Raw genomic sequence first — 20,402 nt, 5'->3', positions numbered from 1 at the left:
CATATCAAGATCTCCTTTGTTGGCTAATGTTGTCTACAGTCTTGGATACATCCTTCCTTCTACAGTAATTCATGCATTGTAAGACCGGATGTTGTTAACTGTTGTAGATATTCTTTGGGATATTGTAAGTTTTTGTTTTCATCTTCCGCATCATCACCACCAACTGTTTCAGCCTAGTTTATTAATATCCATTTAACCAATTTGCTGTGTAACTGTTCAACATTTTTGGATGCATTTAACCAATTTGATGTGTAACCAATCAACATTTTTGGCGTTAATTCGTATGACCTCCTCGTTTCTCGGTGCTAGGATTGCCCGTGTTCTCATTTTTTATGTTGATAACCCTTCTTGATGAAATTCTTTAACAGGATTTGGACGTAATGCTTCTTCATTAATCGGGAACTTAAACTGAGAAAAATTTTAAAATGTATAAGAGCTGAGAACATAGGAAGTGTGTCTGACAAAAACATTCACACGAATGAGAGTTGAGATGACTGTGGTCTTGTTTGAAAATATTTGAGAGAAGGGCATGACTTGAAAAAATCTCAAAGCAAAAGTCTTGTCTCTTGGGACCTGAAAAAAATCTCTCTTTCGAAAAGTCTTGTTGCGTTGAAGGATTTTTTTTTATATAATAGAGATATAAGGCCAATGCACTCTTGTGAGCCTTCAGTGCTGCAGATTTTTTTTTTAGCCTTCCTCAGATCTATGCCTCGATACAAACCTGTGTTTAAGCTCTACAGATGACTCCTTCAACCTCATGGCTTGGTTTTTGCTGTGATACAAATTGTGAACTACTAGACCTTCTGTAGAAAGGTGTGAGCCATTCTTAATCATATTCTATCAGTTGAATTGAACCAAAGAATAGCATCATATGCAAAGAACCCTTCCCAGAATTAAATGGTGTTTTGTCAAGCAATGCCTTTATAAAGACAACCCAGTAAAAACCATAAAATACCATTAAAGAACTATAAAATGGCAATAAAGAAGCATCATTTTTAAGTGCGTAGGGCAACATCATAATTTTGAGTTTAAGTGTGGAGGCATATGTGAATGTACATTGTTTGAATAAACCCACACTTGTTTCTATTAGTTAGCTTTGATTCCAGTATGTTAATTCCGAATGAGAAATAAGTGAGGATCTATTCAACTAGTCAGCAACTTTCCAAAGCATCTTATGTAAAATGTGAAAACTGAAAGACACTTCTAACTTAATTATTGAAAAAACTAACAATTCCAAAATGTAAAAGGAAAACAGAAATAACAAACAGGTTAACATTTAATCCATTTTAATTTTACAGTAGACCAGAATCCGATGTTTATTGCTCTTGAGGGTTCAAAAAGCCCAGTTAAATGAAGTAGAAAATGTTATGACTAAAAGTTACTTTATAAAACCTTCATGCAGACAACAAATATTAACTCCAAATCATAGTCCTCAACATGTGAATTTTCTTTTGTTTTCATTTTTATACACTGGTAGTTTTGACTGAGTGTGGAGAATATGAGGAGTCTGTCTATCTTTGATTTAGTTATTTTAATTTTCCTTTATTAACATGGACTCATTCTCGATCAGTTATTTTTAATTTAAAAAGTTGCTTTTTAAACCAAGATAATAATTTTCTCATTTACCTTGTTCGTTTCTTGGTAGATGGGTCAAGGCACACACCGTAATTTGATTTTGAAGTAAATTATTCTTTTGAATTGCACATTGCTTTGTATTTATGCAATCCATCAACTCCCCTATCTATTCTCCTAAGCCACATTTAGATTATCCCCATATAGGTGGGTGTGCCCTACATTGGACTGGTTCCGTGCCCACCAGTGGTTCTTTTCTGTCCTTTAAGTCATTATGACAGGCTCCTCCTCTCCACCTTTAAATTAGATTAAGCAGGTGTCACAGCATACCCTAACATTATCAGGCCTGGTTCACTGTAGGACCCCTTAATAGACTCACATTGATCCAATCACTTAATTAATCCTTTTGTTTAGTGTGATTCCCATAGCACTCCGTCACAAGGCAAAACCTATTAGAGCACATTTCAAAGTCAAAAGATAAATGTTCAATAAAGGATTATTTAGTCTTAATCAGCGACAAATGAAAACACGTCAATATCAGGTCATGTGCGTTAAATGTGCACATCATTGGAATGTGAGAAAAATTCACTTGGACGTGGGGAGAACATGCAAACTGAAGTGGCTGCTCTAAGAATTGAAGTTAGGTTTTTGGAGGCAGCAGTGGCAATCAGTGTGCCACATGAGGAAAAAAAATACATTATGCAAATACAGTTTAGTGTATATGATGCAAATTGAATATATAAAATTATTGTATATACAGTATATGTTAGATATGAAATTTAGATGACAAGGAAAGAAACAATAAAGAAATAATCCATTTTTGAGACAATGCCATCGGCAGGCAGGCTTGGCCATTCACCACTGTTATCCCACACTGCCATGCCCTGCCGATCCACCACCCCCACTCCTACACCCACGTGGAGAGTTAAAGTTGAAGCCCTGCTTTGCACACAGAGACGATCAAAGGCAGGATATATCGCTGTTCACGGTGGAGGCCCAAGCCAAGGCCTGGTCCCGCAGTAACAGCTGTACTGCAGCTGCCAGTGGCTCCTACTGGGAGAGAATGGCAGAACCCTCCAGGGTCAGAGCTATGGTATGTCGGTCTCCTTGGCAACCGGCTGATGGCCTGCACTCCGAGAACAATCCTGCTTCTCAGGCAGGACTCTGCGTGCTGAGCTCAGCACCGGGGAATGCGGCACTTGGTGAGAGAGGCTGAGCCAAGCCTAACAAAACAGCGCTTGTCATGCTGGCCCCCACGCGCACCAGGGTCACGTGCCAACACTTGCACAAGGGCAAGAGCCCGCATGGCAGCAGCTCTAGTGCAGCTTGGATGTAGTAGTGATGTGATGATACGTGGTGAAAAATGAAGTACAAGTCTTTGAGACACCGGCGTAGCAAAGCAACATAACACACAAATGACAATAGAGGTTGGGATCTTACTGAATGAAGTCCTGATAAAATCCAGTGCTTAGGACATAAAATCCAGTGCTTAGGACAACCAGTTGCTTCAGCTTATGTCCCTTAATGTCCTTCATTTCCAAGGTTATAAATAACACTAAAGTGTAAATTAATTAATTACCTGCCCAGAGAAGTGTGGAATATGGGAAATCTACCATGCATAGCATCTCACACATACAGAAAATAGTTTTTGAAAAGTCCAATGACATAAATAAATGTAAGGCATTCTGTTGAGGCTGCTGCCACCACCAGTTACATATTCACTTTCAAAAGTTTGAATAAACCTATGAAGTGCAGATTGAACTTCTCTGAACCTTGAAAAGAGTATTAGAAAGTTTAGTTTGGTATACACCCGCTTGGTAAACCAAAGGCAGACATTACAGAAATGCAACCGTTCTAGTCTAAGGGAGCTGTTTGTGCAAATCGTTTGAACAGGCTGAATGAGAGAGTGCAGAAAGATGCAAATGAAAGTGGGGAGGGAGCCACAGGGATTGAATAGACAAGGCTTAATTAACTGATTGGGACTCGTCTGCCTCTTGAAATGTCTGCTGAATAAGCCAGCAAAGAGAGCAGCTCCTCAGAAAACAAAAGGTGCAAACAGATCATTGCCATGTGAAGCACTTTGCCTAAGAACCGTACATACATACATACATACATACATACATACAGACATACATACATACATACATACATACTGTATATGCATGCAGTATACAATATATAGTACATTCTCCAATCTGCTTAATTCAGTGCAGGATTACAGTGAAATGGAGCTTATCCCAACAGCACTATGGGCAAGGCAGGAAATAGACAGGATGAGGCATCAGTCCAGTGGGTTTAAAAACTACAGTTTTCTTTTATTTATTCATTCAGCCCATTTAATTAATTCCTGTATCACAGAATCTATTTATTGTAAAATGTACATTGAAATAATACCAAGAAACAATGAAAGATATCAATAGATCTATCTGTCTAGTCCACACCATGTTAACAGGTACGTAAACTCAGGCGCATAGCCATGCAATCTCCATGGACAAACATTTGCAATAAAATGGGTTATACTGAAGAGCTTGGTGACTTTATTTAAATGTGGCACTGTTATATGATGCCACTGTTTCTGCATGTAAGTATGCGATTTTCTTTTTTGTCTAAGGTCTGTCCTAGTCAAATTATTAGTGCTATTATTGTGAAGTGGAAGCATTGAGAAGCAACAACAGCTCATCCATGAAGTGGCAGACCATAAAAACTCCCAGAGTTTGAAACACACTTGCTGAAGCAGATAGCATGTAAAAATCCTGTATACTCTAAAGCATTGCTCACAACATAGTTCTAAACTGCCACTGGAAGCAATATCGGCACGAGGACTATGCATCAGGATCTTCATGAAATGGATTGTCATGGCCAAGTAGCTGCATGCAAACATAAGATTACTATGTGCAATTCCAAGCATTGTCTGGAGTGGTGTAAAGCAAATCATCATTGGACACTAGAGTAGAGGAAATGTGTTCTCTGGAGTGATGAATCATGCTTCTCTATCTGACAGTCTTACAGACCAACCTGACTTTGGTGGATGCCAGAAGAATGCCACCTTGTGGACTGTATATTGTCTACTGTAGTTTAGTGAAGGTGGAATAATGGCAGGGTATGGGCTAGGCCCCTTGATTCCAGTGAAGAGTACTGTTGGTAACACAGCACACAAGGACATTTTATTAATTATTTTTGCTACAGCCTCACCTCAACCCTATTGAACATCGTAGGGATGACTAGGACCACCAAATGAAAGCCATGTATTCTCATCCAACATCAATATTTGACCTCACAGATGAATTCTTTGGCTGAATGGGAACAAATTCCCACACATTCACTCTACATCATGTGGGAAGCCAGCCTTCATAAAAGAGTGAAGGCTATTACAGACGCAAAGGAGGAGGATAACTCCTTTACCGCCATGTTGTATTGGTAGATGGTCAGGTGCCCACAAACGTTTGCCCATTTAGTGTGTCTATCTGTCTGTCTGTTTTGTTCCTGGTATAATGTATCTTCTTAAGTTTTGCTCATAAATAATGTAAAGATTCATAATTACTGATTAAAACCTCTGTGCGACAGAATGTGAATATCTATCTATCTATCTATCTATCTATCTATCTATCTATCTATCTATCTATCTATCTATCTATCTATCCTATCAGGAGGTCAGTCCATGAACCCCAAAATTCATATGAATCATATGCAGAAAAGATTGTGACCTTTGTATACCAATTTACTATAAATGTTTGTGGATAGCAAAAAATTTTATAAAGTTTAAACTCAAGTCTTGTACCCGTCTTCACCGGCACAACTAAAATTGTTATAATAATATTTTGCCTGAATTTGTTTCCTATTTATATTTATTGTAAATGGCCTTTTATGTTTATTCAAAGTGCACTGGACTTCTGCAACCTAACTACTGTTTGAAATTGAAACATAATAAATTAAGGTAAAATGAATTAAATGAATAATTCAAACCACTAAAACAAAGGACCAAAGAACAAATAAACATGATCTGATCCTAAAAGAGATAACAAAACAACTTGACACAAACAGTTGACACACCTCGTATATTACATTTGTTCAAATAGTGGTCACTGGAAATGAATGATGTTAATTATTGTCAATCACAGATGAAAACAAAGAAAAACTTAATGAAGATGCAAGGCTAATACAACAACAATACTAACATTAAACAGCAGACAGTTCTGTAGTGGCCAAGGTGGTGGACCTTCAGCCTCAAGGATGATGGCTCAGTTTCCACCTCTACGTTACTGTGTGACCCTGAGCAGGTCTTTAAACCTGCCTGTGCTCCTGCTGTAAACAATACCTGTAAGCAGTTGTAACACAGGTGGGTATTTCAAGTCCTTTTAGTGAAGCAGTTCAACCCATAAACGATAACAATAAAAAACATTTAGTACTAAAGAGGATGGCATGGTGACACAATAGTGACTGCTGTGCCTCACAGATTGAGTGTCTTGGGTTTGTTGTTTACTCCATCCAAAATCATGTGTATGTGTGTAAGCTTAATTATTTTCTCTAAATTGAATATTTGCATGAGTTGGTTCCACCTGGCTGCCAGGATAGGCTGTAGTTGCCCAACACCATGAATTGGATTAAGCAGGTTAATATTGTAATATTGTACATTTCTAAGTGCTAAAATTGTAACATTATCTGCACAGCATAATTTTATAGTTAAAGAAAATGATTTTCTTAGACTTACTATCTAGACCCAGGTCTTCTTTTTTTCTTGATGTTCTCCTTCTTCATCATGTAAATAGAGTAGATGAGTAGTCCATTAAAAAAAAAATAAAGACAGATGTATTAAAACATTCTGACGCAATACAAACTGAGCCAAGAACAGCTAATGATCAATTAAGTTTAAAATAAGTATCGATCAACATTACTTTGCAAACAAAACTAGGAATAAATTGGAGAAACTAGAATTAAAAAAGATAAAAGGGCAGATAATATTATGTAACATCCATCGCTGTAGACCATCAGTCATCTTGTTCAAGAGAGAAAGAAAGGAGAAAAGATATAAAAGACTCGAATTAGAGAGTTCCACTCTCTAGCCATGTCTTTCCATAACTATGAAAAGAAGAAGGAAGAGAAAGAAGATTTTGTAGTCAATCATATCACTTTGTATATACTTCAACACAGAATGTTTAATGGAAATTTTATTAACAGAATATAACTATCCATGCAGCCATTTCTAACTTGCTTATCATTTCAAAGTCATGGGTAAATTAAGTGAAAAATATATTAATGTGCTTTTAAAAAGTAGTGCAAAATAATAACAGTTGTAATAAAACTGAAGGTCCCAACAAAGATATAAATAAATGATTAAAATGCAATGGAAAGTTCCTTATTGTTATACAGTTTACTTCAAAATTGTACTTTAAAGAAATAAAAGGGTATTGGCGGCCTTTAAGTAGGTAATGTGTTGTACTGACACAGAAAAAAGTTCAGTTATATTGTACACTAGAAAGAAAGAGAAAGAAATAAAGAAAGAAAGAAAAAGAAAGAAAGAAAGAAAGAAAGAAAAAAAGAAAGAAAGAAAGAAAAAAGAATTTTGCATTCAGGTATTTCTTTCAAAGCGGCGACTAGGAAAGGGGAGCCTCGCCGCCGTTTCTATGGAAACAGGCTTCCTGTGAAAAGGTCAGCATCAGAAACGGAGCTTCAGGAAGGCACAAGAGGATTATTGGGGATTTGGAAGCCAGGAAAATCATTTTTTTTTATTCTCTCTTTATATAGGATGGGGTGGTGGCTAAAGAAGAAAACATTTGAATCATCTGAATAGAGCAGTGGTGCCAAAGTGAACGGTGAGGGCTTTTTTTCAATATTATTTTTAGCTGTTTGAAGTCAAATTGACAGAGAGAAAAAGTTGGGCTTTGTGCTCATCACTGATACGCACTTGTCTGCCCTTCAATCACTTGTGTTTCCGCTTCTCGCTCCTTCTCTCTCCCCCTCTCTCTCTTTCTAAAGTCAGTTTAATTATGTCAGCTTTGTCAGCATGGCTGACAGAGATAATTAAAGTGCATTTTGGATGCCACTCTCGCCTTAAATGTCGCCTATTTTTTCAATCCTCTTTTTTTAAATTAAAGCACAAACAAAGTCTGCTGATTATCCTCCTGGCTCTCTGTAACCTCAAGCACCACACAGCCGTGCACAAGAATACTCAAAAAAGTCTGAATGAAATCTGAAAAATGAGAAGCGGCAAGTTTTGATGTGTTTTCAGAACAATTATGGTGGAAATTGTCTGACGGGCTGTGTCATTTGTGTCTTTAATTGCAAATTCTATCTCCAGTTAGCATGACTGCAGATAGCCAGAGAATAAAGGCTACAACAGCAATAAAGGGATGGGAGAGAGATATAATAGACTACTGCAAGCCGAGAACACCTTGGCCCTCTCGCCACTGCTTACCTGATTAAAGGAGTTCTCTGACAGGCTCCCGGCTGGCAGCATTTCACTTGCAAAAAGATGTTTGCATCTCCTTCACCAACTTATTGTGAACATTTAAAAAATATCAGTCATAACCACAACAGTACTGACTTAACAGTCTGTAATCACTTGTGACTGAAAGCAGCTTTTGGTCATATTCTCTTTAATCATTTTTTACTCATTGATCCCATTAACCTTTAATTCTATCCTGTAATAATCTCATTCAGCAAAATGCTAATTTGTCAGATTGTGTTTATAATCGCTGAAGCATGTGATCAATCATATTGTACTGATTGGTTTAATTGCATGGCATTACTCCAGTGAGCAAGCAGTACTTAGACTGTACGGATTGGCCAGACTGCATTGAAAATACTCCAGTTGACTAGTTGTACTGTACTTAGTCAGAATGTAACCATTGACGTGATTGGTAACATTTGACTTCCATCTGTTACTGACCCATAGTCTGATTGTATTAATCCTATTGTACTAATTCATCAGATTGTATGTAGTTAGTGTATTCAGTTGATATACTGATTTTTCATTTTTTGAGAAAATGAAGCAACCAGTCAGTTGTACTTAGTCAAACTTCTATTTGTTGTAGCTGCCTATTTGTATTAATTCAAACTGTAGTGTGGCCATTGTCATGATTGGTGACATTTTATTTTCATTAATTACAGTTCCATGATTTGGCTGCATTCAGTGACAATATAAGGATTGCTCATATTGTGTGAAAGTATTCCAATTTATTAGTTGTACTTTGACAGACTGTAGTTATTACAAGTGATGGGTCACTTTTGACTTTCACCTGTTACTGGAACATAAGAACATAAGAAATCTGACAAAAAAGAGGAAACCATTCAGCTCATCAAGCTTGTTTGTTTAGCTTATAACTGAGCTGTTCCAATATGTCATCCAGATACTTCTTAAAGGTTGTCAATGTTTCTGCTTCAACTTACATGCATTTGTGGTTTGTTCCAGATTCCCACAAATATTTGCATAAATAAGTAGTTCCTGGCTTCAGTCTTAAATTCACTTCCTCTGCCCCATGGTCTCATTGTATTTAATCACATTGTACTGACTGGTCAAATTGTGTGCAGAAGTGCACCAGTCAGTAATTTGTACTTGTTCAAACTGTAGAAATTGTAACGATTTGTTCACATTTTATTTTCAGGAGTTACAGTCCCATAGCCTGACGGTACTGAATCACAATGAACTGATAGTCCATTTAGTGTGAAACTACTCTGGTTAGTTGATTTGTATTTATTTAAACTGTAGCCATTGTGATAAATGTTCAGACTTTATTGCTATTAGTTTTCAACCCCATAATCTGACAGTATTTAGTCATATCATACTATACTGATTAACCACACTGTATTTAGTTATATTGCATATTATTCATATTGCATCAAAGTACTCAGAGAGAGTTAGTTATACTTACTCAGACTGAAGCCACTGTAGAGACAGGCAACATTTTACTTGCATTTTTCAAAGCTCCTTGGCTTTACTGTATTTACAGTCACATTGTGACTGTAAATGTGCTGATTGGTCAGATTGCTTTAATTTTCTCTATTAATGTAATTTTATTTAGTCAAAATAATGATTAATCAGATATTATTTATTTTAAACAAAGCTTCATGGCTTAAAGCTGATGTCACATTATAAAAACCCTAGTCATCAGGTATGTAAGATTTGCCAACAGCAGTTGTTGATCTTGTTGCACAATGTACCAATTTACAACTAAAAATCATTGGGCATGTCAAATTTAGTAACTGTTTGCCAATCTTCCAGCATAGCTGTGCTCGACCCTTTTTGTGACGGGCAAAAAATGTACCGCCTGACAGAGCCGGTGGTGTAAGAAGGGTTAACGGGTTTGGAGTGTTCAGCTGCAATCTCTGCCCTTTTTTCTTTTTCTCATTCTGTCATTGTACTTTAAACACAAAACATTTACATAGATGAGCCTCACTTCTGTTTATGAAGTCCAAAGAACAGGTGAGGTCAGGTCAGACCAGGTTGGGGAGTATGTACTGGTACAGCATGTAGCTGCACCCACCACACAATTAAACAGCTCAGGATCCTGGTGGGCAACCCCCCAGGCAAACACAGAAATTACCCTCTATCTGCCAGGTGTTACATGGGAGTCCCCTTGGCCTGGTCAAGCCCCTCGGGTACTCAACAATGAGGATCCTGTGTGCCGGATCACCCTCGGGGAATCACGCCACATGGCTGTAGTGCTGTAACTGATACTCCCTCACAATGTGCCTCATTCGGGACTCCATAAGCAAGCGCTCGTTCGACACAAAGTCGAACCAGCAGGATCTAAGGATTCTCCGAAGAGACACAGTACCGAAGGAGTCCAGTCTTCGTCTCAGATCACTGGATAGTGTCTGTGTCTTGCAACCATATAGCAAGACATGAAGCACCAGGACTCTAAAGACTTGGACCTTCATTCTTTTGCAAAGATATCAGGAGCGCCACACACCCCTTTCTAGTGACCTCATGACCCCCCAAACTCTCCCAATCCGTCTACTGACTTCATAGGAAGAGTCACCAGAGACATGAATGTCACTATCAAGATAAGTAAACCTCTCAACGAGGTCGACATTCACCCTGCAGACAGACACACTGCTGATGGCTGTGCCCAAGAGGTCATTATATGGTTTTTATCCAGGACTCTCGCAAGACTAGCCCCACACAAGTTCTGATCAGAGCCTCCATTGACTGTGCAAAGATCACAGCATCGTTAGCAAAGTCAAGATCAGTGAATCTCTCTTCACCAACAGATGCCCGACAGCCGCTGGACCCCACAAGCCTGCCCAACACCCAGTCCATGCAAGCATTGAACAGAGTTGGAGCAAGGACACACCCCAATAAACCCCAAAATCAACTGAGAACTGGGAGTTTCTGCCTCCACTCTGCACAGCACCACACTGTACCAGTGTACAGGTCAGCCATGATATCCAGCAACCTTGGGGGGATCCTGCAAAGTCTCAGGATGTCCCACAGTTCAACTGAATCAAACGCTTTACGAAAATTGACAAAGGCTGCAAAAAACTCTGCTGATATTCATGTTTGCACTCCTTGAGAACCCTCAGTGGCAGAATGCGACAAGTCCCATTTTACAATTAGTTGGGATGATGCCCGTCTGTCAAATGGAATACAATACAATTTATTTTTGTATAGCCCAAAATCACACAAGGAGTGCCGCAATGGGCTTTAACAGGCTGCCTTTTGACAGTCCCCCAGGCTTGGCTCTCTAAGATGACGTGGAAAAAAATGGAGGAAACCTTGGGAAAGGCAGTTCAAAAAGAGACCCTTTTCCAGGTAGGTTGGGCATGCATCAAGCTGCCTCCCCCTATTGGCCATTACAAGCTGAGTCAGCTCTGAGCCAGCCAATCCAATGAAAGGACCCTTCTACCCGATGATTCCTGCGATCCTCCATCAAAGATGACTTTACCTTAGGCAGGCAAAATAACTTGGCAGTAGGGCAGTGGCACCAAGTGCCACCTTTGAGTACCAAAGAGAGAAACAGAATAAGTGAGGGTTAGTAACAAATTATAATTATCATATCACTTATATTTTAATACTAATAACTAACAACAGAGCAAAGATTACCAGTAGCCTTTAGAAGTTCACAGCCTTCCATGCCCTCAGCTAGTTCACTTACCTGTGCAGTCTCACAGCTTAATTGGAGGATCAGCATTAAGAACTGTGGACCCAGAGATGTCTAATGTCCTAGCCAGAGGATCAGCTTTAAACACCTGGACAAAGTAACCAGCCACAGTGGGTCACAACTGCAGTGTCACCCATAAGGATCATTCCACCACCCGCCCTGACTGCGACTCTCCGAGGAGCAGATTCGGATGTGCGTAATGCTTTGATTTCTCTGTAAGCAGGACCTAGGTTACTAGACCATAGATGGTGTGTCACTTGCTTACAGATTCCTCTATCAAGCGACTCCTTATCTGCCCTAATTCCCCTCGCAGCTGTCCTTCTCAGTTCCTGGTACAGACCAAATTTGCCATCAAGCTGTGTGCTGTGACTTTTCTCAGTGATATCCAGGGTGCACTGCGAGAAGAAACACCTCCTTCTGGGAACACCAGCAACACCAACACAACCCTCAGCAACCTTCATGGTCTATCATAGAAGGTTTCCCACATCACATTAGGATCAGCAGTTGCACCTAAGTCCGTAAGTTCCTAACACAAACTGTGTGCACATCCTGATCTTGGAGTCTGGCTACATCCAGCCTCATTCTCCTAATAGTTGGTAGCCTACTGGACATAAGCTGGATCTTAAGAGTAGCAACAACAAATATGTGGTTAGAATTCACAAACTGTACACTCCTCTAGTCCCTGCAGTTTTGAAAGAGCCTCCAGCATCTGCCCACAAGGATGTGATTGATCTCCTTCACTGCACCACTAGTATCGGAATACAAAGTCCAACAATGCAGCTCAGGGTGCTAGAACCAGGATCCGATGATCTGCAGACTCTGACTTTTTGCAAAGTCATGGAACATTGGGCCATTTTCACCAGACACATGGAGACTGACACAATCCTCATAGCTAGTGCCCTGTCAGTGCCAGTGGTCGCTTTGAAATTGCCTTTGACCAGAGGAATGTCACCACGTAGGAACCCATCAACCACCGAGTGAAGTTGTGAATAAAATGTGTCACTCACCGTGGTCAGAACATGCAAACCGTATATACTCACATATAAGTCCAGTCTTGAAACCTGAAAAATCGATCATAAAATCAACGATGTTTAATTTAAAACCAGCTTTATATTTTCTTCAGATCGAACGCTCCATCGTAGATAAGGGATGATCTTACGATAAAGGTGTATGAGGATGTGAGATACAAAAAACACAAATCAGTGCTACGGAATAGTTCAGGTATTACCGCGTGGTCACGTAGGCACAATAGAGGGAGAGAGAGGTTAGGAGCATGTGTTGATACAGCACATTGTCACACCCACATAGAAAAACTGGCAGTGTGCTCCACGGTTACTCTCTCAGGTGGGCGTTAGCATATCACAATCCCTTGTACCAATAGCGTAAGTTTTCTGCATTCGACTTATACGACCGACATTATAAAGCACCAGAAATTATATTGTAAAATCAAGTCCCGACTTATCCGTGAGTATATATGGTACAACTGAGACAACAGACAAGGCACCTATAGAGTGCCATAATCTGAGTCTAACAGTACGCACGTTGAGTAGTAACATTGGACACCATTGAAAGGAGCCGATCCACCACAGCAATAGCTACTCCCCGAGTATGACAACCATCAGAGCGACCAGACCAATAAAAGGTGTACACACTTACAGAGATCAGGCCAGTCCCAGGTCTGCCCACCTCAGAGAGTGCTGCCACTGAAATGTGGAGTTTACAAAGCTCCTCCGATAGCAAAGGAAGATGATCATCATGCTGAAGAGACAAGTTGTTCCACATACCTACCCAGATGATCTGCCCCAAACCTGGACCCAAGTGCTGCTGTGCACAGGGCGACGCTGCAGCTCCACACCAGTTCTGATCCCCAACAAGCCTGACCTCACTGGTTCTCCCGTGGTTTAGACTCTTCCACGAATAAGGCTCCTAAGGATTTTCCCCCATCCTCTTCATAATCCGAACAGCTTTTCAATGGGTGGCTACAGCAGAGCTACTCCTGCGGAGAGCAGAAAGGAGTCCTGTCTGCCATTTTAGAGCTGCGTTAACTTTTTACGGTGGCTAGAATGCCAATCCTGCCACCAACCCCCAAGTTTTCCCTGCAAGTTGGGGGACTGCTTGCAGGGCGGATGCAGTTTTAACGTCATACCCAGGACTACCAACCCACATATGTTATTCTTCATTGCTGCATAATATGCATTGTATATACTTGATGAGCAATCATTGGTTGCCAGCTCTTATGCACGCAGAACCCATCTCTATGACTAAAGCCAGAATCAAACCTGTTTGATTTTGTCAGAGCATGTTGTACACTAGTTGGAGTGAGTCGCTAGGAATGTCACGCTAGGTGACTGGTTTCACAGGAGTGCACTGCTGACTGCTCCTGACTTGCTAAGATTATGTAAATGAAGGCTATGACTGAAAGGCTCTGGTTATTCAGTCACATTGTAATGATTTGTCAGATTATTGAAAGTATTTTATTTATGGATTTGTGAAGTCCAGTAAAACTGATTGATCAGATTTTACTGATAGATGTGCAAATTTGAAATTACATTCAACATTTAACTTATTATAATCTAGCTGTATTTCCTCAAACTGTACTGACTGGTCTCATTGTATTTAATTACAGAACCTGATCTAATTAAATTTAGTCACATTGTACTAAATGACTAGAATATGCACTTTTATTCTAGAGAGGGCGCTGTATTTATTCACATTGTACTGAAGTGTCAGATTACATTTACGGTAGTATAGACCCTGAATGGAGGGGTCACACATGGATGTAGACACATTATGCTGATTGTGAAAACTGCAGTTTTTCTAACCACTAAAGTGGCTCAACATTGCCATTTGCATTGCTGCCACTGCACTGGTCCATCCTCCTGGGTTTACCTCCTTCACGTGGATACTGTCCCTGTAGAATGTCTGCATGGGTTTTCCTCCAGGTACTCCTGCATTCCTCCTTCATCCTCAAAGACAAGCTGGTTACGTCAAATTAACCACTGAGTAAGAGGACCATGTGTTGACAGGCAACCTATTTTTTACTTTGTGCTCAGTAATGTTGGGATAAGCTTCAGCCCCCTGTGACTTTAGACTGAGTGGATTTCAGAATGTATAATTCAGTTGTATTCTGTCATATTTCAAAAATTAAAAGAATTTGTGCATTTCATTCCCCAAATAAGGAACAGTATGTTTTATTAAACTGTAATAAATGTTTACATTGTGTTTATAGTTGTTACAGGCACTGATGACTGCCTTCAGTCACATTGTACTGACTCTTCACACTGTTGGTGTGGTGGTATTCAATGACATGGCACTACATTTTTGGAATGTGTACCTTTATTCCAAGAAGCTGTATTCAGTTAAACTGTACCAAGTTTTCACAATTGAATTTGCTTTAAGACTGTGTATGACCATACTCGGTAATGCTATAGTAAATAGTCTGTATTTAGTTATAATCCTATTCTGATTGTATTTAAGAAAACTATACTACAAATATACTAAATTGTTAAAATCTGCAAACTTATTTCAGTTAGAGAGTTATATTTAATTACATTTTACTAAAAGGGAAGACTTTTATTATTCATTGTTACCAGAAATATGCAGGTGAGGCAAACTGGTGCCTCCAGATTTGCTCTGTGTGAGTACAAGTATGGGTATATGGCTGAGTGGGCCCAGCACTGGATGTCTGAGAGAACTGTACTTATTCAAATTACATTGGCCAGTGAAACTGTTTTCAGTAGCTCAGTCATACTGTGATCAGATTGACATTAGTGTAAAAATTTAAATGAGCAGGTGAGGTCCAGTCATACACAAGTTCAGATTGTTCTGTATCACAGTGTACCAATTGATCAATCACATTGAATTACTCCACAAAAAGAAACATGTCAAATGTATAGCAGCAATTTCTAAGATTGTTGTTAGGTAAAAATAATTTGTGTAATAGTTTGGCTAATAGGTCGGTGTCACATGATAGTATACTTGTCAAATTAGGTCTGATGGAATTATATTGGACCATATTGTACTGATTGACCATGTTGTATTCAGTTGCTTTTGTATTAAGGATTAAAGTTTTGTTAAGTCACACTGTATCTATTTTTGATCAGATTTACACACTGATGGATCTGATGACAGTCACGTATAGCCGAGGTTGGATTACATAACACTACAGTGCACTAACAGATCAGTTTGTGTTTGATTACATGACAGAAGGAACTTTGTTAAGTTGCATTGCACTGATCAATCAGGTGTTACTCAGTCCAGTTCCTAAACCGATTGTCTCATATTTGACTAATCGGATTGTATCAAACTGAATTATACTGGTCAATATAATGGCATTTAATGATATTAATGAATTGAATATATTAGGTTGCATTCATTTACTTTATCTTAAAATTGCCAGCAGCATTTTGTCACAGCCCTGATCATATTAAAGTTAGTCTGCTGTTCTCAGTGATCAGATGGCATTAGGTTCACCAGAGATCAGATTGTAAGAAATAATTTTGTACCAACAGATGAGACTGTGTTTGATTACACCACTGACAGAACTGTGTTTAGATGCATTATCACTACTAAATTGTATTCAGTCCAATCCCTGATCAGAATAAAATAAATCCCATTTTGTTTCTAACAATATACAGTATAGTCACAGGTTAGATTATGTTGCATTAAGCCTGTGATAGAATTGCCATCCTTCAATCCATCCTTCAGTTGGCAAGCCCTCTTAATCTAGTCCAGGTTTGTGGGTTCAATTGCCTGTCCCAGTGGCATCAGGCACAGTGCAGCAATCTATCCAGGGGGACCCCCACTCACTCAGCCATACTGTCTTTACTAGATAAACTGTACTTGTGGAAATCTCTGGCCAGATTTCTCATACATTCATCCTGATCAGACTGCATGAAATCACATCTTAAAATATGATCACATTGTTTTCAATTGCTTTTCTGTTTGGGTAGTTTTTATGTATTTACTGCTGTGATCATATCATATTTTTATCCTCTTACTGATGTTTCAGATTCTAATCATTTACAGCCTCGACCAAGTAAGATTATGTTGTAGTTTACTGACTAATTCAAATTCCTACAATTAATTACAACCATTACAACCATCATTATATTTATATTCTAACCCACTTATTCAATTTAGTGCTGTAAAAAACTGTTGTCTATCTTGGTGGCACTGGGGGTAAGGTTGGAGGTGAAAGTCCATCATATGTCTCATTTAAACTCCACAAAATGTCAATTTACAGTTGCCAATCAGCCTAATGCATGTCTTGGTATTGTTGTATCTGTATAACTTTGTATGTATTGTATCCATTACACCACTAAACAAATTGTATTCAGTCATAATTTACTGATGGGTCAGTTTTGTCTGCATAGAGTTGTTTTTTGGTTCTGCTCAGATTACAATCTGTCCCATACACTAACTAATCAGACTGATCAAAATTAGACAGTCAGACTGAGTATGAGTGGGGCGACTGTGTACAGTCACAACTCTAGTGACAAGTCATCATTACACCATGCTCAGTCTCATCTTGCTAACTGAATACACTATACTCAGTGCAATCACTAAATGGCTGCCTGCATAATTGTATAAAAATGAAATCTGCCTCAGTTTATTCAGCTCCATATATACGTATGTACTGAGAAATCAGAAAGATATTTAGACAAACAAAACCACTAAAGCTTGCCACTCATTGATCAGATTCTGTTGACCTGTTGCTCACAGACACACAGTGTGTACAGTTCCGTCAAGGGTGAACGATCATGTTAGAGTCCTGCAGCAAATGCTTCTTTATTTGATCCTGTTTCCCTTACTTATCATCATACTGCATCCAGACACATTGTGCTAGGTTTCATATAATAATAATAATAATAATAATAATAATAATAATAATAATAATAATAATAATAATAAAATTATCATTTGGTTTATAGGATTGTTTGAGTGGATGCCATGTGACCAGTAGGGGCACCACTAAGCCCCAAACTCTCTAACATGCCAACACCAACACAAGTCACAATTTCAAATGATGATCTATTTTTGCAAATACCTTCAACAGCGATTTCTTCGTATAGCATACAGAAGCAAACAAACACAATTCTGTTGTCTCCCTCTCTTTCTTCCTCTCCTCCATCTCTTGACTCTGAAGTCTGACTCATTTCTTGCCAATCCTGGGAGTAACTTTGGTGTTACGGTGCCGTACATTGGAAGCACTTCCAGGTCAGGCGGAAGTTCCTTAGAGTAGGGGCCATCTGTTCCTACAGTTCCCCCTAGGAGGCACTAATGAAATCCAGCAGGGCTGTCCTACAGGACTGCAATTCACAGCCTGCCCTGCGGGTATCCATGCTGGCACCATAGCCCAAGCAGTCTGCCACCTATTGAGTTAGGGGCGCAAATAGTCCATATGGGCGGACCCCTCCTGTCCCTGTATTATACCGGTCTCCCGACCAAGTAAGGAACTATAAACCATCTTGGCCAGAATGCCAACCCCATGCATGGTATTCATGACAGCTGTCTCATGGATCTAGCCTCCTGGCTTTGAATCATGCACCCGATTGTTTTATGCATGTTACTCCCACATCCCTATGATTTGGTATTCTGGTTTTCCTCATACATCCTCAGAGATTGGCTTGGCTGCAGTGTGAATGAGTATGGGTATATATTGGTTTCCTGCGATGGACTGTTTCCCTATCCAGTATTGGTACCTGTTGTGTGCCATTGGATTTGAGAATGTATGTACGCATGCATATAATTTGGTGAAATCTGTGTGGACACATGTGTAACTGAGCCCTGTAACCTACTGGCGTCCTTTCTAAAACTGTTTACTGTCTTGCTCCTAATAAAGCTAGAATATGCTCAAGCCCCTTGGGTGTTGAATTGAATTAATTCTCGGAAATGTTTTTGCTATGTTATGTTATCATCCATCCATTTATGAAATATCATAGCAGTAGAAAGTACATGACAGAAACCATCACAGAGTCGTTTACAGTAACCTGTCAACCAGTCAGCCTAACCTGCATTTCATTGTGACAGAAAACTGGAGTATTTCAACAAAGTACATTCATACACATATAGGACACACAAAGTCCACATAGATAGTGAAAGGATCAAGAAATGAATCTGGGCTCCTGGATCTGTAAAGAAGGGAAGCTAGCCACCGGCACAAAATAGCAATAGTAACAATAAACGACAATAACAAAATCTGTAAATAATCTATTTTGTGCAAAACTGTCCTATGATAAGATGATTTAAGTTACATTGTACACATATATCCTGCTGATCAGCATGTCCTTAGTCACAGTTCTGTCTGGATCTCATTTTTCTTCCTACTTTTAAGCACAGTGTACAGCTCTGTTGGTAGCAGAAACTGAGCAGCCAAGGGTCAAGTCCAGTGAGTGATAGGATTTTTGTTGTTATGCTCATTCAGCCACAAAGGCAGCAGAAGAGGTCGCACCTAAACAGTTAAATTGTTTCAAACTAAACCAACCCCCACCCCCGCCTTCTGGAAAGTGAAAGCTGAGCTGTTGCATAGTTGGGATTGCTCACCCCTGGCACACGCTTGCCGCCCGCTGTTCTGCTGCTTTCCGCTGCTGTAACTCAGGATGCTGAGTGTCTCATTCACTCCTCTGGCCTCTCTGATGGCAGCTTGAGGGGAGTGCAGTGGTACTGGGGTTAGATAGCATGGACACAGACGCAGGGGTGCACATGATAAAAGGGCTTCTGAGAAGACATAGTGCACAGTGGTCTTTCAAAGCATAATGCTGTCCAGTCAAATCTAAAATTCAATTATCCACATGAGGCTTTCATAATGCTGAAAGTCTGCTTGTTGTGCTCTAGACTTAATGTTGGAGTACTGAAGTCAAGTCCAATTTGTGTTGTGTGTTGACACTTCAGAAAGTTTCTCATCCTTTCCCGTACTGTATTTTATACAAGAAACCTTGGAACAGCAATAATAAAAAAGATGTCACTGTCCCAAGCTATCGGTAATTTAGAGAAACGTATGCCATACGATGGACTATTACACCGTCCAAGTTTGTGTTCTGCCTTGCACCCGATGCATAGATTCTCATTCCTCATGATTTTGAACAGGATTAATCAGATCTGGTAAATGAAAGGAAGGATGGGACAATTTCACACAATCAACTATTTGCATACATTCCAAGGAAATGTTTCTTAAATGCCTAAATGTCAGTACAACAAGCCCACAGTGATTTGGCCCATGCTGTACAAGATAGATAGACAGACAGACAGGCAGACGTGGTCTTAATCACAGATAAATGCATAAAGATATGTTCTCTCCCTTATAATTTAACATTGTGCTACTGGAAGAGATGGTGCGGAGGTTGATATGTGTACTAATCTATTTTTATTTCTGTTTTTAAAGTTTAACTAATATATTTTTTCTTTATATTGGACACATACTAAAAGAATTCAGCTCCATTTTCAATTATTTTCTTAAGTCTTTGCTTGACTAATACAGCTCACAAGGGTAGCAAAGTGCAGAGCACACATGGAGTTTGAACTATTTTTAGAAAAAACAAATAGTAGCTGGAAAAAAATTAAGTGCAAGTGGGAATTTATATTTCATTTTTATTAGTTTATAATGAAAACAATATATTGAATGATTACAAGATCTGCAGTCAATTATAGGCATAAGGCCTAATGTTGAAGATAGGGAATACGGAAACTTTTTACAAGGCTCATCCATCCCTGACACAATTTTTTAATTTA

General features: G+C 39.2%; 1 protein-coding gene across 6 annotated transcripts in view; it reads left to right on the top strand.

Annotated features, from left to right (window-relative positions):
- Nucleotides 1-20,402, top strand: part of pknox2 (pbx/knotted 1 homeobox 2) — a 278,966-nt gene that overhangs the window by 99,746 nt on the left and 158,818 nt on the right. For 3 of the 6 annotated variants that reach the window (XM_039764131.1, XM_039764127.1, XM_039764128.1), the window contains exon 3: nucleotides 7,315-7,382. The exons of 2 other annotated variants lie outside the window; for them this stretch is intronic. The gene's annotated coding sequence lies outside the window, so the exon portion shown is untranslated. Of the gene's footprint in view, nucleotides 1-7,314; nucleotides 7,383-9,228; nucleotides 9,247-20,402 lie in introns of those variants that run through there. One more of the 6 variants, XM_039764130.1, reaches the window with a different exon arrangement.

Source organism: Polypterus senegalus, chromosome 9 (genome assembly GCF_016835505.1).
Source record: "Polypterus senegalus isolate Bchr_013 chromosome 9, ASM1683550v1, whole genome shotgun sequence".
NCBI lineage: Eukaryota > Metazoa > Chordata > Cladistia > Polypteriformes > Polypteridae > Polypterus > Polypterus senegalus.
This window is presented reverse-complemented; position numbering and strand designations above follow the sequence as displayed.